The sequence below is a fragment of the Varanus komodoensis genome, unplaced genomic scaffold (genome assembly GCF_004798865.1).
Source record: "Varanus komodoensis strain SLA01 unplaced genomic scaffold, ASM479886v1 scaffold9, whole genome shotgun sequence".
NCBI lineage: Eukaryota > Metazoa > Chordata > Lepidosauria > Squamata > Varanidae > Varanus > Varanus komodoensis.
The window spans coordinates 19,775,129-19,799,206 of NW_025336598.1; the positions used below are offsets into that span (position 1 = coordinate 19,775,129).

At 38.5% G+C, this 24,078-nt stretch overlaps 1 protein-coding gene across 2 annotated transcripts in view; it reads right to left on the bottom strand.

The window, feature by feature from the left end:
* The window catches only part of PDS5A (PDS5 cohesin associated factor A), a 68,738-nt gene that overhangs the window by 42,499 nt on the left and 2,161 nt on the right, over window positions 1-24,078 (bottom strand). The gene's annotated exons all lie outside the window — the stretch shown is intronic.

The window sequence follows — 24,078 nt, forward strand, 5'->3', positions numbered from 1 at the left end:
AGGCAGTGGTCGTCTTGGAGGTGTGTTTGGGGTCGTTATCATGTTGGAATACTGCCCTGCAGCCCAGTCTCCATGATCCCCTCCCTTTGGACACTGTGACATGCTCTTCTTCAGTATGTCACAGTACATGATGGCATTCATGGTTCCCTCAATGAACTGTAGCTCCCCAGTGCCGGCAGCACTCATGCAGCCCCAGACCATGACACACCCACCACCATGCTTGACTGTAGGCAAGACACACTTGTCTTTGTACTCCTCACCTGGTTGTCGTCACACACACTTGACACCATGTGAACCAAATAAGTTTATCTTGGTTTCATCAGATCTCAGGACATGGTTCCACTAATCCATGTCCTTAGTCTGCTTGTCTTCAAGCAGTTTGCGGGCTTTCTTGTGCATCATCTTTAGAAGAGGCTTCCTTCTGGGACGACAGCCCTGCAGACCAATTTGATGCAGTGTGCGGCGTATGGTCTGAGCACTGACAGGCTGACCCACCACCCCTTCAACCTCTGCAGCAATGCTGGCAGCACTCATACGTCTATTTCCCAAAGCCAACCTCTGGATATGACCCTGAGCACATGCACTCAACTTCTTTGGTCGACCATGGCGAGGCCTGTTCTGAGAGGAACCTGTCCTGTTAAACTGCTGTATGGTGTTGGTCACCGTGCTGCAGCTCAGTTTCAGGGTCTTGGCAATCTTCTTATAGCCTAGGCCATCTTTATGTAGATCAACAATTCTTTTTTTCAGATCCTCAGAGAGTTCTTTGTCATGAGGTGCCATGTTGAACTTCAGTGACCAGTATGAGAGCGTGAGAGTGATAACACCAAATTTAACACACCTGCTCCCCATTCACACCTGAGACCTTGTAACACTAACGAGTCACATGACACCGGGGAGGGAAAATGGCTAATAATGCCCAATCTGGACAGTTTCACTTAGGGGCGTACTCACTTTTGTTGCCAGCAGTTTAGACATTAATGGCAGTGTATTGAGTTATTTTGAGGGGTCAGCAAATTTACACTGTTATACAAGCTGTATACTCACTACTTTACATTGTAGCAAAGTGTCATTTCTTCAGGGTTGTCACATGAAAAGATGTAATAAAATAGGTACAAAAAGTGAGAGGTGCACTCACTTCTGTGATATACTGTAACAGAAAGCTGTCAGGGATTTCCCATTCCTCTAGCCAACAGGTCAACATTCCACCCAGAATTTTGAAGTATGAACTTCATACTTCAGTCCTTGGACCAGATACTGGATTCAGTACACAACACCCAAGTTCAGGTAACAAAACAAGTTTATTAAAAGGAAAAAACATGGGGTGGAGGGGACTAAATCATCCAGACTAAAAGGAATAAAATAGGGTAAAGGGTTGGGGAGGGAGAGAGAAGTTGGGAAGCAGCACTAGTACAATTCACAACCAAGCACCCCCAATCCTAGGACCTTATAGGCCCCCTCAGACTAGAAAACAATGAAGCTAACCCTAGCCTCAGCTAGACACAGAAACTCTACTTCTGACAAAGGCAGGGTGCACAGGGCTTCACAGCATTCTTCAACATAGGTAGCAGGCAGCAGTATGGATCCCTCCAAGGAAGAACAAAGAGCTTCTCTGGTCCCCAGCCTCCCCCTCCCCCACCACCACTGGTCAGCCAACCTGGGGGAGGTGATGGCCAATCTCCTAGGAGTCCCTGAGGCCAACTATCTACTGAAGGTATCGGTTCTTAACCAGGCACTGCTGTTACCTCTGGCATCCCTGAGGCCATAATCTCTGATAACTCCTCAAAGTACATCACAAAGGGATCCGTATAATTCCCAAGAACTTGGGGACCAGATTCTTACTGAGCTGGCACCTGGATTTATAACATGTAACCATTACAGCATTAATCCTTCCCTGACTCCCTGTGAGTTGCAGGGATGGTTCACTTATAGAGACAAACCATCTAATATCCTTGGATCCTGACTGTCACATAAAAGTAGAAGGTATTCACCAACTAATCAATTAAATTATCTATACTCTTTAAACTTAGTCACTTTTTCTAAACTAGTACAGTAACCTTTCTGGTTAGCAGCTGCTGATGGAAATTTCTGGCTATTTTTTGTCAAGCAATTCTTAAGCCTTTTTGTAACCAAATACACTGTGGCTATGAAATGCCAGATGAACTACTGACATGTGCGATCTATGACAGCTATACTTAATGGGCTCTGTGTAATGCAAACAAATTAAAGCAAACTGATGGGATAAGATAGGCATACCATTCTGTGGCCACACTCCTAAAAACTAAGGGACAGGAAAGGGTGACTACCTATATCCATTTGCAGTCCATCATTAAGACTTATTCAAAAGGTTGGAAGGAGAGATTGTTGGTGACTATGTAGGGTAGAAGAAAGTAGAAATGAAATGGTTTTATAGCAGAAGGTGCTTTAATTTGGGAACACTGTGAGAACTGGTAGTTGAGGTTTTTTCCTTCTCCCTTTCCATCACTTCTCCCTTTCTGCCATTTTTGACTGTAAGCCTATAGGAAGAGACTCATTTTTCACCACCATGTATTTTTGGCAATTATAAATATGTATACAATTAAGTAACTATAAATGATACATCAACAATATAGAACAACTTGAGCACCATCCAAACAAAAAGGTATTGTTTTAAGCAGTAAAGGGATAGGAGTCTGGCCCTGATACAGCTACTACTCTATTTCCTATTTAAAATTACCTCAGATTGTGCTTGGTTCATGCTCCACGTGCCACTGCACACACACAAGCTTATGGTTATCAAAAACGTGCAATATCTTCACAATCCAACCCAATTCTCAGTTTCTTAACACTTCAAAATCTGCAGCGTGTCCCCAGATCCAAGGACAGTTTGTTGGATTCCAGAATTATTGGTTTTTAACTCCCATTACTTGTTACCATTGGCTATATCAGCTACATATAGCTGATATAAGGAGCTTTACAGTGCATGGTTTCAGAAAGGGGAAAAGATGGATATTTTTATCTATACCCCCACACTTTTTCAGTTTTGCGAATGGCTATAAGCACTGAACCTACATGTTTTATTGCTAAATAGGTAGTCCCCCAGTCATGAACGAGTTGGAAAATGAAAATGGAAATTCATCTTTAAGTCAAATTTGTATGTAAGTCTGATCATATATAGTTGGCCCGCCATATTTATGGGAGTTAGGGGTGCAGGCCCCCTGTGAAATTGGAAAAACCATGAATATCTCAACCCCTCCTACCCCATTCAAACTCACCAGTGCCTCCTCTTTACAGCAAGAAAATGCCGGAGAGATTTCCCTCTCCAGGTGGGTGGGACAGGATGGCATTCTTTAAGAGGCCCTCCCCCTGTAACAATGATTTTCTGCAGTTTTTTTTATTTTTAAAAATGAATTGGCTTTATTGGCAGTTAGTTAATTAAGTAAAGATTGTTCATCTTCTGAAGAGAAAGAAAAAGCAAAACTTTTTCTTTCCCTGCCTCAAACCACCCCTTACAGCTTGCCCCTTTCCAATTCTAATTCCCTCTTTTTATAAGCCATCAGGGATTCAAACAAGCCAATTCTCTCCCTCTGCATTCTCACTCTCCACTCTAACTGATCCTCCATATTCCATGGTTCTACTACCCTGCTGCAGGATGTCACTGAGTGTAGGACCTTGTTGGGCTATTTTTAAAAAGTCACTTTTCATTTATAAATGGCCATTTAACTGTGTATCTGTGATTCTGCCGAGTATGTAGGAACCACTAGTTATTTTTTGGATGAGCCTTTCTTGCTTTCAAATTCATAGGTTCTGAGTTACTTAAGTATATTATTAGGATTGCATATGAAGATGTTTGTCTGCATTATATAGATCCTATTTTTCATCCAAGGCAATGTGGGTAGGGCCAGTGGCTAGTCACAAAATGAAATTCATGGCTGAACAGAAACTAGAACTCAGGTTGTAGTGCAATACTCTAACCAGTATGACTATATGCTATGTTAGGAGGTTTCCCTCTTAAAAAAAACAACAAAGAACACTTATGCCTGACCCTTCCTGTCATGTCAATAATTATTCAATGGAACATAACTCTCCTTTTCATTCACATGAGTAAATTTAAAACACCCCATCCTTACTAATAATGACAGAACTACAACCTGGGAACATAATCCAGTTATCCATCAATTTATTATATATACTTATAGTGTGATATTGACAGTCCCAGAGCAAGGTGTATAAGTAGCAAAAAAAAAAAAAAAAAGCAAGTTCTTAAACCTACTATCAACAATCCCGAAACACTCTTGCAAAGAGACATGCTAATCTGCAGGATGGAAATTATCTTCTTATGGAAATAAATAGATAACATGTTTTGTAGAACTGATCATTCTTGCTTTGCCCCATAAAAGCATCATTCTATTGTGTAAGTTTCTGAGCTAAAGCAATAATCACACTTGTTCATTTATATAGCTTACAAGACCAGACCTCCTGTGTAGAAAGTTCCAGGCTAGTTCTTAATTTTCACATCAAAAGAAGGAAAAACTTTAAATGTGCTTGTAAAGTATGTCCACCAATTTCAGAAACTCTGGAAACAGCCTGACAAAAACTCATTACATGTGGGAGCATGCCACAATTGACAAGTATCCAGTCATACAAGTAGGGCTAATGATTTTTACTTAAGTAACTTAACTTGTGCAGACTGCAATGGATTTATAGGAAATAACTAATTTTAATTTACTGGATTTGCTGGGAAGATCATTGAAACAATATTAATCCATCTGTCTTAAAACAGCATCAGATGACTTATACAATTCAAGTGAAAAATGTTTCATGAAAAATAAGAATTTGAGAATGTAAATAAATAAAAAGCAGCGACTGTTATTAAAGGGAAGGAAAGGTTCACAAACAAGTTCACAATTAAATTCCAGTCACTGACATGAAAAATGATGGTAAAATGGATCTGGATGATATCCGAAGAGAAAATGTTGAGTCAAAACTCTATCATCTAGATCAAAAAATTATTTGAATAATGAACAAAAAAACTGTTATGCCAGGTCAAAAGAGTGTACTTACTAGTTTTCACTTTCATCAATTAATGAGCATAGTATCTTGTGTAAGGTATATACAGCAAGAAGCTCAAAATATGACTGACTAGAAAAAAAGACTTAAGTTTGTTTAACTGGCAAACTTTGAATAAGGAGTTACCTCCTGCACTTAAATGAAATTTCTCCTTTTTAAGCTATTATGACTATAAGTTTAAGAACAAAAATATTTTTCAATCATGTTATGCAAGTTATGTTTTGAAAGATATATATGAAATATATTTCTTACAGGAGTGAAAAACAGATCAAAAAGGTTTTTCCTTTACTAATTCTTAATAGTAGAAATTGAAAATTGAATCTTCCTACAACTATTTTTGGTATATGCTTTGCTTGCACTGTATTAATCAGTTATGGCTAGCTGAAGACTTTAGTTTGAAAACACTCAGCAAAGGCCAAATCTGTAACATGCCAGTTATGCAAATTTGTATTCCACTCTTCTGGACCTATACTTTATCCCAAGTTCTTTCCCCATGCCACCTTTAACCCATTTGTGATAACCTCCAAATATAACAAAAGATTATACAAGGCCACAATTATATCCCTTGTCTTCGGAGGATCTTCACATATATCCCAAATCCAGTAGGAGTAAAACTTAATAACTAGGATGTTAATAAAGTAGGACACTTGATGTATTTGAAACCAAATTATTGGTATGTTGTTCAGCTGCTCCTTTATTTCTGTTCCAGAGTGGTTTTCCCTTAGCATATAAAACAGCTATAAACAAACTGATGCTTCTCCCTTCCCATCAGTGAACTACAAGAATAATCTAAACTGACATTTCAGCTTAATTACAGTATGAGTTTCAAATTTTTTGATTTAATAGTTTTCAGTTATATCATAAGAATATAGATATTTCAGTAAACAATATGGTTGTCGTAAAGAATAACAAAAAGAGAGCTGCAGCCATGGGGCAAATTGAAATAATAAAACAACTTTTTAAAGTGATACATTTGATAATTTTAAATGCTCACTCTTTCTAGCCTACAATATTAATATTTCTTCTTATCAACTTTGCTTTTGGTGGGAATATTTCAGCACCTAACCATTACATTTTGATTTTCTAATGCCAAGCATATCTTTTTGAAAATCTTACAGGAAGCATTTCTAATTCAGGTGTTTACTATTTTAGTTTTACCACACACACGCTACATCCTGCTACCTGTTGTAATTATCTTTAATGCAATACTTTTATTTAAAATATTGTAATAGGTCTATGAGCAATACTCAATGGCAGAGCAATACTTCATAATCAAAGACCAAGAAAAAGAGGTCAGACATTGCTTGAGAGCTTTCTAAAAAGATTTTTTTTCTTAGGAAACAAATGCTAAATACTAAATAATTGATGGCTCAGTTCAGATATGCTAAACTATGATTTGGATTAGCCAGTATCAGTTTCCAGTTGTATATCAGGCAAACCTTGGTTTACAGTGGATTGTTTCTTTTCATCTTTCAATTGCTTAGCATTCAGTTTCATATGTTGCTCAATTTATACTTGTCTCCATAGCAGAGTAACTTCTGTCTCCATGGTGCAGCAGCCTCTTGAGATCCAGCAATGCTCCAACTGTGGCTTATTTAGCTGCATTGTAAATTCTGGAGTCCTCCATAAAATGGTGCAAATATTGTTAAATCAAACAGAATGATTTAGTTCACCTCAACAAGAGATAAAATACTAATTTCAAGGGACTGTAATCAAAACTTCTGAAAAGTATTTTTAAAGAATATTAATGAATATCCATTATTTTGCTTTCCTTAATTTTTCTTAGCCATTCTTCTCCTGAAATGTAAGCTATAGGGTATTCAAAATCAGGTCTGCCATGTCATTTTGCCTTATAGGCTAATCCTGATGTTTACTCAGAACCTTTGTCTTATTTTAGTAAGTCTACACAGACTGCAGTGTTAGTATATTAATTGGGTCAAGTTTAATTCAATGCAAACATGGTCAGGATCTGCCAAACTATCTAACAGTTTCATTCCGACTGAAGGGCTCTAAGCTAAATGCAGAGACAATGTTAATTTGGGGGCATAAAGAAGGGACAAACACTTAAACCTGATTCAGGTTTTCATAAATGAAAAAATCATGTCACATAAGCCACAATATTTATTCTATTATTTCTCTGACTTTTAGAATACTTTAACCCAAGATACAGTGGATCTTGACAGACTCACTGATACTAGATTGGATCTTCTAATAATATTTAGAGTAGATCCACTGAACCCTAAGATTTGACCCCACAGATTCAATGAACTTCCTCAAAGTTCTAAACACAACTCAATGGTTCAATCACTGCCTCAGAAAAAAATTATTCCTTTTGCTTACTTCATCATACAAACTGTTGAAACCAGCTACTATATGTTCTTAGGCTAGAAACACAAAAGGTCATGTGTGGGGATCTGACCTACAAACTAGAAGGATTATTGGGAAAAGATCACATTTAACATTAATGGCATTAATTTGTTTGCAAGCATCTATGTGTTTACCTAACTGCAATGTCAAAAACCTGAATTTATTTCTTATCCCATTGCATTCCATCTTTTTTCTTCTTTTGAGGAACCAAAAGCAGCATGTATAATTCTATTTCACAACAACAAACCTGCGGGATAGGTTAGGCTGAAAGTGACAGGTGCAACATTATCCAGTGTATCTTATGTTCAACTGGGGACTCGAACCTAGATCTCCCAGGTCATGTCCAACTACATAACCATCGCTGCACTGGCTTTCAACTTATTTAGCTCCCAACTTACACATTTTTCTTATGCAAGAGTTCAATTCCCTATTTATGTTAAGTTCTGGATGTTAAGAAACCTTTTGGATACTAATAATTGGTACATATAATGCGGAGCAGGTATAAGAAGATCAAACTTGGGATGTGTTACATTTAGATAAAGTTATCCTTGGTTGTTGCTGTTATTATCTTCAGCATACCATTGTCAGAGAACTGATAACTGACTAGGATTATCTCTATTTTATTTAGTTATTTTTAAAATTTATAGACTGCACCTTTAGCTTTGGTAAGGTTTGTTGGGTGGTGTACATTTCCTCTACAATCAACAATAAATACCGCCATAAAATAATACAATATTAGCCTTATGTCATCTGATGTATATTCAACCAGATCTTTATTGCTTTTTTCTATTTTATTTCTTATCAACTATTAGAAATAGTTTCCTGTACTGATGCTTCTCTGTAAACCAAACATAAACACTGTAAGTATGCTTTCAGACATTTATTTGTACTTACAAGTATCTATTGTTGCTCATATTGTTAGCATCAGAGAGTTATTAAAAACTGCCATTTTTCTGATCTAATTTATTTTCAGAAAGTGGAATATAGTAGAGGCAGTGAGTTAACAGATCACAGGACTATCTGAACTAACCAAGGCACAATTCTCATTCCAAATAAAAGGCTGATGGATTTGTTGAGTCCTTAAGGGCCCCTCGTTTCCTGACACTTTCCCCAATGTTGCCAGGAGACCATTACAGCAGTGCTGCATGTGCAAGATTGCCATTAATTACTGTTGAGCATATGACAAGAGAGTTACTATAGCTGATGAAATACTTTCATTTCCAATTCACCTCAAAGATACAAATGAATCAGTCCAGAGAAGTTATTTCCTTGAGGACCAATGAAATCATCGTGTTCAGACACAAGTTCTTTTCAAAGCAAATGCACAACAAATATAATCAAGCTGGTTTTACTTTGGTCAAAATGAGGCACCTGACCACTGAAAAATGAACACGATGCAAAGATATCTGCCATAATTTGGAAAACAGTTGCTTATGTCAATTTCTAAGTAAAACGATCTAATCAGTTTACACACTGACTTGGTTCACTTCTCATCACATGGCAACTGCCATTTTGAATATTTGGGGCACAATGGGGTGCACCTTCTTGCTACAGGTGCACCCAGGAAAGGTGAGTGGTTGGCCTGGTTGAGAAGCCGCTGAAAACTTATGGGTTTTTATAAGGTTACAGATGGGTTGTCACTCATGCAGACAATCCATGTTCACTGGGTTCACATGTTACATGAAGCTACAATATCCCCACTGTGACCCAAATTTTCAAAATGGTAGGGGCTGCCATGACAGGAAACTCCACAGACAAATTTGCACAAGGTGACTTATCATTAGATGCAATCAAGCCAGAATATCATTTAGAAAAGAGTTGTCCACACACCCACTGTTCCACTTTCTGTACTGCATATATCCCAGCATACAATTATCCCAATTACCCACCCCAGTCATTTAACACCACATATAGGTAAGACAACTTCACATATTTCCAACATATACATTTTAAATAGTGATAATGGCAGCTATATGTAACCTCTATACCTAACCAGAAAGACAAGAAATCCAGAGAGTGGTTGAGATGGTAACCTACACTGAACTGGGTAACCTGTGACCCTTCAGATGTTCTGGTTTTCAACTCCTAGGATCTTCCACCAGTATCTTGGTGAGCCAGAGTTGTAGGCCAAAACTTCCAGAAGGGTGTAATTTGCCCACCATTGTTCTACATACTTAACATGTAGGGGACTTTTAAAATTTGGGACTGAAATACATAAAATGATTAAGAAAATCTGTAAAGAATTCAACAATTTACATATTTTGAACAGAACAAGTCTAATGATCTATTAAACAATTAACTCTATTTCTATGAAAATGTAACATACACAAATTTCTACAGTCCCATGAAACAGAGAGAAGACAAACAGTGTAGAAATAAAGCTGTTTCTGTCATTTGTACATTTTGTTCCTCCTGTTTTGCTTATCCACAAAACAAAGTTCAGAAAAATATAGATGGGTATGCATAACAGTTCTGAGAGTTTGTATTCCGTTAAAATAATGGAATTGGATACACTGCAAATGTTCATACACAAGCACCTGATTTTTCCCACTTTCTCATTCACCTTTAAACCAAACCTACCCAACCTGGTGCAGTCCAGATATGGTGGACTAGTATCATCCTAGCCAGCAAGTCTAAATGGTCAGGAATGATGGGGGTTGGAGTCCAAGAAACCTAGAGGAGACCTGTTTGGGGAAGTCTGGTTTGAATCATCTCATGGGAGAAAGGGTAGCTTCACTAAACAAAGACATACATGATGGCATGCATTCTCCAGGGCCAAGCCTTCTCATGAAAGTTTATCTGCTTGCAGTTTTAAAAAAAGGGGAGAAGGAAATGGACTATGAAGAGAGAGGTCCACTGAACTCTTCCCTGATGGTCTTTTAAGGTATTAAGGAATAGTCATCTCTGTTTATAAGACTCCAGGGCTGAAACTGGCCTTGGAAAATGCATGCTTCATGGTACATCTTCTTGAAACATAACAATTCACCTTATTTATTAAAAAATATATATTGTCAAATTATGAAATCTCAAGATGGCTTACATAAGACAAAATATATAAAAACATTATTTCTACAATGAAATAATTAAAAGTTCCTATGTGCCAGTTCTTGCTGTAACTAATTAAAATACATTATTGATTTAAAAAACTGGGAAAATAAAAAGGGTTGGCCTGGCATGGGAACAAATAAAGCCTTGGTGCCAGGTGCACCTCTCTGGAGACTAAGTTCCATAATCAGGGTGCTATCACAGACAAGGCCTTCCTCCTCATAACAGCCCTCCTCATTTCTTTCCAGGAGGACCTCCATGGATGATCTTAGTGTCTGGGCAGGCTCATATGGAATGAGACATTCCCTTAGATAATCTAAAACATGTAGGGCATTGTATGTTCTTGTTAATAGCTTAAATCAGGCCCAGTAGCCAGTGCAGCTTATACAGGACCAGTGTGATATGTTCTCATCTACCAGTCCCTGTCAATAGTCTGGCAGCTCTATTTTGAACTATTTTGGAATGTCTGGATCATATACAAGGGCAGTCCCACATATAATCAAACATGTGCATGCACAGTATTTTTAACACAAATTGCATCAGGTCTGCTGCTGAAAATGAAGGATGCAGCAAGAGGACAGGAGGATTTTAATTATTTCAGCCTCTGTTGCAGTCCTGTTGCAGCCTTTGGAAAGTACCCAAAAGTACTATTTGTTTCCTTTAGGATCAAGGAAAAGAAAGGCTGAAGAACAATCATCCCAGGAAACAAAGTAAAAGACATGTAAGCATTATTGCCTTTTTTTAAAAAAATAAGCCAGTTAGCACAGGCACTTTCACATATAACATCAAATCATGGGTGAATTAATCCAAGGTTTTCCATAGTGAATGTCAAGGTGTTTCATAGTGTTTTTTAATATTCAACCCCCAAATGGACATCTGAACCACGTCAAAAATTAAATAACCCACAGTTAATCTATCTGCTAATTATAAATTATACACTAATTTGCCTGTGTATGTGAGTAGGCAACTTCTTTGTGAGCTCCCCACTCATTCCTTCTCTTCTCTCTCTTTCCACCTCCATACAAATAAATACAATTACTCCCATCAATTCACAAGGGATAAGGAGAGCCGGACCTATTAAAAACTAATTGGATGGAAATAAGGCACTCCACCAAGGACCTTGTTTCTCCAAAGTGTCATGGAAGCTTGTAGGAATGCCCATTAATTACATCAGTAATTACATTAATTACAATTTGGGATCCTTTTGCCCAAAATAAGCTGGAGTGTAGGAAAATCCCATTCACTGGTAAGGATCCCAGTTGTTCTTGTCAAGGGATGGGCACCTTTCTCACATCCCCCACTCAACACACGTGAATGAAATTTCACTTCTCCACAGAAGGAGAAATTAGCTTGGCAACTGCCTAAACTTGGCTATGCAGGCACAGCTGGTGCTGCTCAGGATATCTGAGACTTAAATTTGTGTATAGCTATTTTGCAATAGCTATTTTTCTCTTCTTATCTTTTTTGTGTTATAAGCTGTTAATATGGGACAATTCTGTAAATATATAAAGAACTGATGTAAACCATAACATGGCAAGAGACACACTTGCAAGATTTAAAAAAAAATCAACTTTGATTGCTATTCCTCATATAGTAAAAACAGCATCACCCATGAGGCACCAGGATCTTCAGGAAACCATGAGGGTTACAGAAGAAAAGAAACATCTTTAGGGAGGAGGGAAGACCCAAATCAGCTTCAGTGTGGATTGTATATACTTAGTGGACAGACTGTTGATTGCCAGTCAGGAGAGAAAAACAGAAAAGGAGAACTGAACAAAGTATATTGAAAAACGATATATATGACTGGCTAGAGCACTGAAGAGAAATAGTTCATTCTGTTGGAACTCCCACTTGTATTCAATAAAGTCAACCCAAGATGTTTCCAGAAGAAAATAAGAGCCATACTGGATCAGGCCAAGATCCATCTGATCCAATATTCATTCACATATTGGTCAGTCAGCTGCCCACAGCATCTCATAGGCAGGATATCAATGCAGAAGCACCTCCTGCCCATGCTTCCCAGCAACTGCTGCACATAGGCATTCCATCTCTGATACTATGGACTGTCTAGATGGAGGCTTCTTTGTGTGTCCAATTACATGACGATGTGCTATTATTTTGTCCTTTTCTCTTTAACAGAAGGGGGGGGGGACAGAAAAAATGGAAAAAAGTAGGAAAACCTAGAAAGGCTATGAGTGAAAGACCATGACATGTGAACCTCCTGAAAAATTTTGCCAAAACAGTAAGGTGTTAGCATGGTGAAAGCCTCTTCTGGAAGCACCTGAAGATGTAACAATGATGTTCCCATGTAAAAAAAAGCAAGCTGTGGATTAATTAACCCATGATCAGTTGCAGCAGGTGTTGGAAACTTTTTGAAGTTGGGGGTTAACTAAAATTATGTTTAGTGTCCAATATTTTTGCTCATGGAAACTTTCTGAACCTTTTTCCCCACAGAACTCTAATTCTATCTCTGATTTTTATTAAGCATCATGAACCCACAACGTTCTCTCTTCTTTCATCTGCTCCTATTGCCTGTGTGCTTTGCATAACCTAGTAGGTTTGGGAATAAAGAAAAACATTTTAAATATAATGAATGGATAAAGCAATTGTATGGTAATATCCCAAATTAATTCTTTCAATTATTCTCTACAATATGCAACAGAGTCCCAGGAACGAAACGATGTTATGCTCGTTTGCTGCTTGGACACCAACTGACAATCAAATAGTTTGCTTCATGTGTATACTTGTCATCTCTACTTTGCATTCAGCTTCCAAAACAATCCAGGAATGCCTTGCTCCTAGGTTGTATGAAGTGCCATCCAAACCCATAGTTCTGCATTACTGAGAGATAAATAACCCTAAATTCAGCCCAGACAAGACGGAGGTCCTGTTGGTTGGCGGATCGGGTTTCGGAGAGGGTGGATTTGACCTGGTCCTGAATGGTGCAACACTCCCTCTTGGAGATAAGGTCCGCAGCTTAGGAGTACTCCTTGACCCGGAGCTTTCTTTGGAAGCTCAGGTGACAGCGGTAGCGAGGAACGCCTTCCTTCAGCTTTGGCTGATTAATCAGCTGCGCCCCTACCTGGAGTACAACTGCCTGGCGACGGTGACACACGCGCTGGTGACTTCCCGCCTAGACTTCTGTAACGCGCTTTACGTGGGGCTTCCCCTGAAGACAGTCTGAACACTTCAATTGGTGCAAAATAGAGCTGCCAGGTTGCTGACGGGGACGGGGCGTTATGCTCACATGACGCCAGTCCTCCATCAGCTTCACTGGCTTCCCATTGAAGTCCGGGCCCAATTCAAGGTGTTGATTATGACCTACAAAGCCCTAAACGGCTTGGGTCCTGGCTACCTGAACGAGCGCTTACGTCCGTATATGCCCGACCGCCCTTTGAGATCTGCGGGAGAGTCCCTTCTCCGGGAACCCTCCATGAAAGAAATTAGGAGAGTAAGTACCCGGAGGAGGGCTTTCTCTGCGGTGGCGCCCAACCTATGGAATTCACTCCCCAAAGAGGTCCGCCTGGCACCGTCGTTACTGGTTTTTCGGCGCCAGGTAAAGACCTTTTTATTTAAACATCATTTCAATTGTTAAAACATATGATCTGGCCTGGGCAACTTCTTCTTCCTTCTCTTTCTCCTCCTATATTTTTATTTTATACTGATAATTTTAATTTTGTATTTGTAAATCAATGTATTTTTTTGTATTTTTATATTTAATGGTAATTTATTATGTACTATTGTATTTCAATGTATTTTATCATGTTGTAAGCTGCCCCGAGGTTTCGGCAAGGGGCGGCATAGAAATGTTATAATAATAATAATAATAATAATAATAACAATAATAATAATAAATTTGAACATATGGTTTGTTTTGGAATTTAAACTCTCAGTTGTGTCCCTCAGTAACTCAAAGTCCTTGGTTCAGATATTGTCATCAGGCAACAGAGGAATAGGGTGCTCCTAGGCAGTTTAAGAATTGTATACAAAGCAAGAGGGCAGAAGATAGTTCACATACAACTCCAAACATTCATGAATTAAACAATCCATAAACTGTTGTCCTGTGCAACCAAAATGGATGTTTGAAAAGTTATAACAAAGATAGAGTCTTCAATGTTTGGCAACTCATCTACTGAATTTCACAAAATTACATTTTCTCTAGAAGCTGCACAAAGAGAATACACAGCCATATAAGGAGTGTTAAGAATGTTATAAAATGTAATTGAGTCTGTGAGCTTGACAAAAATTTATAACATGGGATTGATACATGGTTTTTATACATAATGGAATTAAGGTGTTCCTTAGAAATATGCTCTAAGTGAGTAGAAATATTCTAAGCTAAAATCACAGCTATTGAGAACTCCAAGCATTTGAAAGCAGTGAAAATCTACCATCCAGTAAGAATAGTATTAGCATAATACTGAACACACTTTCAGTATGATCTACTAAGCTCAACACAAACCAATTATTAAGAACTGGACTTACAAAAATACTTGGAATATCTTAGATTATCTAAAAATTATATATAGCCTTTCCCATATTTGGGGGGGGGGGGAGAATTCTTACCAAGTCTTTTAAAACAGCCAGCCAACATAATAATGCAGGTGCCTTGCGGCCTTCAGTCCTTTGAATTCCAGGACCCTCTCTTAGTTGCCATCTAGAATGTTAGATGTTCCCAAATTTTATTTCCCTACATCCACATCAGGCCATCTAGTTCCCTCCAGGTGTTTCAGCATATAAATCCCAGCCAGCATGGTTAAACGACAGCTTTATGAGAGCAGAAGTCCAAAACATCCAGGCAGATCAGGTTGTTAAAACCTGAAGATGGCAAATATCCACATGTTCTTTATATTGGTTTTCAATGCATTATCTCCTCCGAGCTATGTTACCTGATTTCAAATAAAAATACATTGCTGTGGCAAAATCAGGGTGGATTTGATTTAAATCAAATCTATTTAAATCACAATTTATATCATTAGTAAGCAAGACTTGATTTAAATCATGATTTTCTACATACTTTGCACACATGCCTGCCTTACTCATACACAGAGGAACTTAAGCAAAATATTCCCAAACAGGGTCTCTTTCACAGCCTGTTGCCATTATAGATTTTCTTCTCCAAGGAATGAATAGTATGATACACATCATATTATAAACAAAAAGATCTTGTAGAGTATTCTGCTCAACAGGTTTCACTTTCATTTTTACTGCTTGCCTCTCCCTCCTCACGCTTAGCTTCTTGTGCAGATCTATTCCACTCCTAACTATCTTCTATTCATTGATTGTTTTTTAAACTTAGCACTTAAGATATAAGTGGTTGATTCTGTGTACATAGATTTGCAAAGGACAAGCTCTTCTCTCAACTACGTATGTTGAGAAATCATACATTCATTTTTGCTGTGAAAAAGAGGCATGTGATCTCTGCAGACACAAATTCACAGTTTTCACAATTGTAAAGCAAAGTAGCTATGATAATACCTTCTAGATAGAAATATTGCCCAATAATCTTACAGAAACCTCTGGAAGAACATGACATTGTGAGTGGATTAATGTAATTCATTTATCAAAAAATTTAATGTTACATGAATATACAGCCTCATACTACATAATTGAAAACTAATCCTTATTTCATGATGAATAACCTTTGGAATATAATGACTCTTAAACAGAAAATAATCTTTAGATAGATTTTACCTTTAAAGCATTTTATCCCCATCAGTGATACACTCTGCCAAACATGTCTCTCTCTTCAGTCACTTGTCTCCCACAGCATATAGCATTTTCACCTTATCACATTAAGTAGTTTTTTACTATTTCATTCTAATGAGCTACTCCATTCCTCTTTACTACAGCTTGTAGATTTTATTGAAAAGGCAAATATGTACTATGCTATCTTTTAGTATTTTTTATTAGTTTGCCCTGAAACTCTTCAAGAGCACATTTCCTGTCTGATAAACTCTATCATTCAAACACTTGTTTCATACACACACAACTACATTCTCTTTTACTTAAGTTGCTCAAGGGAATTAAGTCTCTTTAATTAAGTTCCTCACAAGAATTGAGACATAACTCAAGCCTGGAACATGCAACGTAAAAATACAGAAGGCCTGCCTCTGATCATGTATAACAACTATGGCCCTTACTGTAGTGGGTAGGAGAGAGTAGAATGGGAAGTACCTGTCTTTTGCAGAAGTATCAAAATGTTCTCTCTTTCCCCTTTCCTCCTCCATGAGGACATCTTTTCCACAACAGAAAGCCATAATGAAGCAAGATACAATGCAATATATTAGGAGGAGGAGGAGGAGGAGGGGGAATTTAACTAAAAAAAACTTGATAAGCATCGTGCAGAGTAGAGTCAGCTAAGCTTTGAGCTCCTTCACCACAAATGCTCTCTCTCCCAGCCATACTGGAGACAACAGCCAGGATCTCACTTTTAATTTAGAAAAGGCATAGAAATGTTCTAATAATAATAATAATTATTATTATTATTTATACAAATGCAACACCAGTAGTTGCTTGACCCCGTTTTTGATTGCCATACCACTTGGTGAAGACCAACAAGTCTTAACCTGAGTAACAATATAAAATCGGCTACAGAGAGAAAAAATGTCAGTAAATCATCAACAAGGTGTACCAGAACAACAAACTGGCCACTGAAAAGCACCTTCGCATAGTAATGCAATGGGCATAACTTTTAAAATTTCTAAAATGTGACTCAGAAATAACCTCAGAAACAATTCTGACACCATAACTAATGAGGCTGATAAAGGAGTAGCTGCTGATGTTGAAGGGGTTTCTGGCTATCTGAATTTGTAACATGTCACTGAATTCCTGAATAAATTATAATCTTTTGGCAATGAATACTAATCTGGCAACCAAGGATGTTGAAGCTCTATACTAAAGCGATGAGATTGCTGCAGGCCCAATGTGTAACCCAAGCTAGGTTCTGCTAATTTGTGCAATCTGCAGTCTCACGCTAGATTTAAGGTAGCAAAGAGAGGGATCTACACTATTATCTCTGATCAGTACCCAGAAATTAGCAGTAGGGATTTCCCTTAACACCTCCTGTGCCCTCCCCTATTGGTGAAAGGCAAGTCCCAGATGAAGCCCCTAATGCCAAGCTGCCAGCTGGAGGAGCTTGAGTCACTTCTTTGGCCAGGGAGCAAATGGTATCAGGCACATGGCCTAACCCACTGCTATCATTTGGCCACTAGAGGGTTGGGAGAATATTTGACACAGCACTCAAAAACTGCCCTCTATCCCTGCTATATACCAACATCCCCTACAAAAATTACTATTATCAGAAATACTGTGTTTCATGCGGCTACTGCATACCCAGCCTCCAAACTTTGTGCAATTGTCCTTAATTGGACTGAACTAAAGGCCCAAGGAGATTTCAGATTCTCCCAAATGTCTCACATCCATTCAAATAAGGGGCATACTCTGAGAAGAAATGGTATTTAACAACAAGCAGGGGCAGTTCTTGTTTTCCCTCTTCTAATTTCATGTTAAAGGATTATTTAAGCTGTAATAACACTTCTTCTTAAACAGTAAAAGAAATCATGCTTCTAAAGGCAGCCACCTTGAATTCATAATCTACAAATTGGAGTAGCAAACTGATGTGACCATTTAATTTCAGCTCTACTCCTCACTCACAGTGTTTTAGATTTATATCTTCAGGTAAAAGGCAAAATTCCCTGGCAAAGACAATCATACTATGAAAAATTGAAGGCAGAAAAAGAAAAGACCAAATATAAGATGAATTGACTCCATTAGGGAAGCAACCAATCTGAATTTGGAAGAGTTGAACAGGGCTGTAACGGATAGGATATTCTGAAGGGCTTTCATTCATAGGGTCACTGTGATGACTTGACAGCACATAACATATCTGCAAGTTAAAAGCAATGCCATAGACAGTCACAGAACTCTTACAGTTTTCCAACAAATTTATTTATTTTATTTTTATTTTTATTTATTAAAACATTTTTATGCCGCCCCATTCGCCGAAGCCTTGGGGCGGCTTACAACAGCAAGTTAAAATAATTATAATATAAATCAAAAATATAAACATTAAATTAAAAATACAAAAATACAGTATAAAATAAGCCACCCTGGCCAGATAAAATCCAATAATATTAACAGTTAAAATGCTGCTTGAATAAAAAGGTCTTCACCTGGCGCCGAAAAACAAATAACGACGGCGCCAGGCGGACCTCTCTGGGGAGCGCGTTTATGTCTGACTTAGAACAATGGTTCCTCATCTGTTATGCCTCTGCTTGACATGCACTGATCATAGAAACAGAGTCAGAAGGGATCTTCCAGGCCATCTAGTCTGACCCCTGGTTCTAGCCAGCTCAGCTCATGACATGCCTATCATGTGCATGTCTAGCCTATCCTTGAAAATCCTCACCGATGGGACCTCAACCACCTCCCGTGGAAGCCCATTCCATACCCTTAGGTCCTAACTGTCAGGAAGTACTTCCTGGCATCCAAATTAAACCTTGGCTCCTTGAGCTTGGCTCTGTTGGAGCGCACCCTCTGCAGGAGAGAACAGGTCTCTACCTACCTCCATGTGACGTCCTCATATACCTCTATGTCACCAACAGATACTCTCAGAGTCTCCTCTTCTCCAGGCTGAAAAGGCCCAGTTTCCTCTGTCTCAACTCATACAGCTTTCCCTGCAATCCAGCCACCATCCTTGTCCCCCTACGCTGCACAGACTCTAACCTGGCTCTACCCTTCCTGTAACAACGGGCCCAGAACTGAACCCAATACTCCAATTGTAGGCGCACCAGAGTCGTACAGAGTGGTAGTAATACCTCTCTAGATCTAGAAGTCATGCTTCTGTTTATGCAACCAAGGGTGGCATTTGCCCTCTTGACCACCGCGTCACACTGCCGACTCATGTTCAGCCTGCAGTCAACCAGCACCCCAAGATTCCTTTCACAAGTGCTGCTCTCCAGCCACTTGTTCCCTAATCTGTACTTATGACACCCATTCCTATGCCCCAAGTGCAAGACCTTGCATTTATCCACACTGAATGCCATCCTGTTGTCTCCTGCCTGCCCACTTCCATAGTCTGTCCAGATCCTTTTGGTTATGCAATACCTGCTCCTCACTTGTGGCCAATGCCCCAGTTTTAGTATCATCTGTGAATTTAATCAGCAGACTGTTCACCCATTCTTCTGTGTCACTTGATGGAAAGACTGAACAGGATCAGCCCCAGGACAGAGCCCTGGAAGACCCCACTTGTCAGTGGCCACCATCCTGATGATCCCCCACTAATAGTTACCCTCTGCTTTGGGTCAGTCAACCATCCCCTAATCTATCAGACAATGCACTTGTCTATCTCAGAACTCCTCAGTTCCTCAACCAGGATATCATGGGGCACTTTGTCAAAGGCCTTGCTGAAATCCACATACACTCCTTCCCCTCCATCTAGCCACCTTGAAATCTTGTCATAGAATTCCACAAGGTTTGTCTGGCAGGACCTGTTTTTGTGGAAGCCATGTTGTGTGGCCGCCAGCCTCCCTTCCCTATCTAGCATCACTGGATCTCTCACTATTATGAGCCTTTCGATTGTTTTTCCTACAATGGACGTAAGGCTAACTGGTCTGTAATTCTCCATCTCCCTTCTACTAACCTTTTTGAAAATTGGAACCACATTTGGGACCACCAAACTGAACACATTTTTTACTGTCTGAGCTCAAGGAAGGAGGATGTTGAGGAACTCCACCAGGACTTCATTGTCCACCTGAACCTAGACCACTCCACAGAGCACATTCACTTTGTAGTTACACTGCTGTGAAACTACACAGTGGACATGGAAGAGCCACCTTCTAATAGAAGTCCACTGATCCCCAGATGTATCTCCATGCTTCCAATTATACAGTGCATTGATCCTAGGACATTCCATCCTTCACTGAGCATGTTATTGTCACTCCTTATAGACAGCATCTCAACATGTACTCATGAGCAACAGCAGGTCACATAACAAAAACATAAACATAAAAACTAGAACATACAACAAAACCTGATGTCAATTGTGCCTTCATATTCAGAATACAAACACAAGACCAAATAAAGTTAGTTAAGACCAAATAAAGTTAGTTAAGGCCTCATTCATCTCTTAGTACAACATATACAACCACCTACCAGCAATGGCTTTTTGTTTTTTACATTGGACAAGCAGGTTAGTTCCTACACAGAAGATTAAAGGACAGACATCGGCATTCAGAAATTAGTGGAAAATAATTTTAGCATCTCAGGAAATTCCATTGCTGGTACTGAAGTTGTCATTCTTAACTTTTGTTAACCACCCAGAATGCTTTAGCTATTGGGCAGTATAAAAATGAAGCAAATTCTTCAATAAATAGATTTCAACATGAAACTGCAGAAAATGCCAAAGTGAAATTGCTGAATTATATCAAAAAGCTTGATTCTATAAATTTTACTATGAATCAAGATGTTCCCTGGTTCACTACACATGAGAATTAACTTCGCAAACCATTTGCCAATATGCATGTAGTGAAGAACTACTGTCTACTCTGAAGTGAATGCTTTCTCTCTCTTCCTGGGCACAAATTTATTTATTTAGAGCTTTTATATGCCATCCGTTATGCATGGCATCTCAAGACAGCTTACAATCATTAAAATCAGAATACAACAATCCATACCAATATAATAAATAACATATAACCAGAAAAAATAAATTAAATAAAAAGTGACTGCTAAAACATTAAAATACTAATTTTTAAAATAATGATTTAATAGAAAGGTTTTGACCTGGCGCCAAAAAGAGTATAAGCTTCATGTACAAATGAGCTGCATATGCAAGTACATGTGCCTTACTCCCCATCTAAATCATGGATTACTGTGTGAACCTGATCATTTAAGGATCAGATCTCTAACTATTATTGAACCTGGGAAAAGAAACATGGTAAGCCAGGTGATGGTAGGTTCAGAATCACAAGCCCACAGAAAAGACTTTTCTGTGACAATTACGTTTTAGCAACTTGCTGAGTAGAGAACTAGATATTCAATCATGAGATTAAAAATTATTGAAGCAGCCCATGAAGCAGATGTACACACAACTTCTTCAAACTTCATCATAAAGATGACTTGTCTAAACTAAGCTCAAAAGGAAAAATGACAACATGTGAATGACACTGGAAGCTCTTGGAAGAGTGCAAGAAAACCAAAACTAGTAGCAAAATACTTCAAGAATTACCATCAGTTTCTAGGAAAGCATGCAAACATGACAATGCTACCCAATTAAAACTTCAGACTACAATGTTAACAGAAAATAAGCAATTTCTACAATATAAAGAAAAATATAGTTCTGAAGCATTTTATTGATATTCAGCTTTGCAGATTATTAAATGTTTATTAAAATAATAGTGAAGAAAGGCATTTAGGACAAAGTCACAGTTTCTTTGCTGAAATATATTTGAATTAAATCAAAACTTTTAAATGCAAATCAGACTCAGTGCTACAGGAAAATCCAGTTTCTATTGGAAAAAACTTCTGATACCATGACCTATAGAGTTCTAATCCAGCGTATTTATTTTACTTTTATTAACTTGTTTCTTTATTCAATATAAGTATTCCGTGTTATCTGTGGTCCCAATTACTGCAAGAATTGACCTGATATATTTGAGGGAAAAAATTAACATGCACTTAGTGTGCAATCCTATGCCTGCTTAGGTTTAGAGTTAGTCCTACAACTCTCATTATTATGAGCCTGGGGATGCCAAAAGATTTTTCTATCTAAGCATGCACAGAATTGCAACTTTAATGTGATTTATGCACATTTTTATTGGAATACTTGTAAAAAATTAAAGACAACTATATGTACTTCTCTTACATTGTTTAAATTTAAGGGGGAAAAGCAAAGGCACTGAAAATAGACACTAATTTTAAGTAAGCCCACACAAACATGCATGATATGCTGACACTCATCTATTTCAGCAGAGTTCAACTCTCTTCCACTAAGGTTCTGTTGGCACCTTCAGTTCCACTGTCTCTACTTCAATTTTTGCCTCAAATCGCCATCAGTTGACTTCATTAATACCTCAGTTTACGAATGTTTCTGTTCACAAACAATTCGGTTCATGAACAGTAAATATGGCAAAATTTTGCTTCTGTTCGTGAACTCTGCATTGGGTGACGAACCCGATCATGGCCATCTTCCCCGCACTGTCACGTGCTCGCGGCTTCCTCTAGTCAAGATCACAGTAGCAGACTCTCCCTCCAAACAATAACCTCCTCCCCATCCACCTTCCTGTCCTCCACGCCAGAAGCTGCCTCAAGCAAGGTTAGCATTCTCTCTCTTCACACTGTACTGTACTATATTTTGTTTCATATTTTTGTGGTTAAAAATTATATATAGTTCGGAACAGGGTAACCGTATTCACATTGAACCTTATGGGGAAATTTGACTCAGTTTGCAACCAGAATCATGGAACGAATTAAGTTTGTGAACCAAGGTACCACTGCATATCATGGTAGAACAGATTGTTACATACTTTTGTTAACAAGAGTTAAAACTTGACAGAGCATGGGATAAATAATAACTGTAAAGTACAGGCAAATTTTAAAGATGGGGTATCAGTCTGAAGACTTGATCTGAAACATCTCAGGTTCCTAACAGGAGAAGTAACAACTTCCTTGCATTCTATTCAGTTGATTTCCATTTCAACACTTATATGAGCACTACCAACACCCTGACCAGTAAACTAAGCAACAGACTCCATGATGACCTAATTATACACAAAGTCCAGACGTCAGCCTATCACTGCAATTATATATAAATAGTGGGTAAAATATATCTGCTCCTATGGTGTTAAATAAATGGTTACTGAGCATATCCACATGACAGCCTGAGAATAAACTATGCACTATGAGTTGTTCCCAAAACAACCCACAATATGCCTGACAAATAATCAAGATTGCTGCGGTCTGTTCTCCCCCTTGATACTCCAGTACCTCAGTATCCTTTGCAACAGAATCAATTTTGTCCCCCTGACTGTTACTCCTTTTCACTTGCCACTTTTTTCAGCACTTTTTAAAAAAAGTATGAAAGGGTTCATATTTTGTGTTTTCAGATTCTGTTTTTTTTCTGTTGCTGATCTTTCACAGGTGGACACGCACATATGTGTCTTGCCTTGTAAGTCTGAGCTGCCAAAGTGAAGTGGAGCGGGTAACATACTGAAAAAGTGAGGCCACATATATGTTAATTTGCACACAGTTGCCAGCTGTCCATTGCCTAGCTGCAAATTGAAAGAGAGAAAAAGCACTGAAGAAAGGAGGTGCTTCAATAGAGGCATGGCAATAATGTCACCCCACTAGCAATGTAGTCCTCTGGCTTTTAAGTGCTGAACTGAGAGTTATCAGTGTTCTTTAGCTTTTCAACAGTCCTCAAATCTACAGCTGAGGAACTGTTGAGTTCCTCAGGGCAAATGTTAACATTTCTCTTGCTTTTCAGAGCATTTATTGTACAATGTGTTACCATTTCTCAGGCTCCCAGAAATGCTTTCTCCCATCCTCCTGAAAAATTTTTTAGAGTTTGCAGAGTCAGAGTACACTATAGTTGCCTAAGCAATCAAAGCAGTGTCTCCT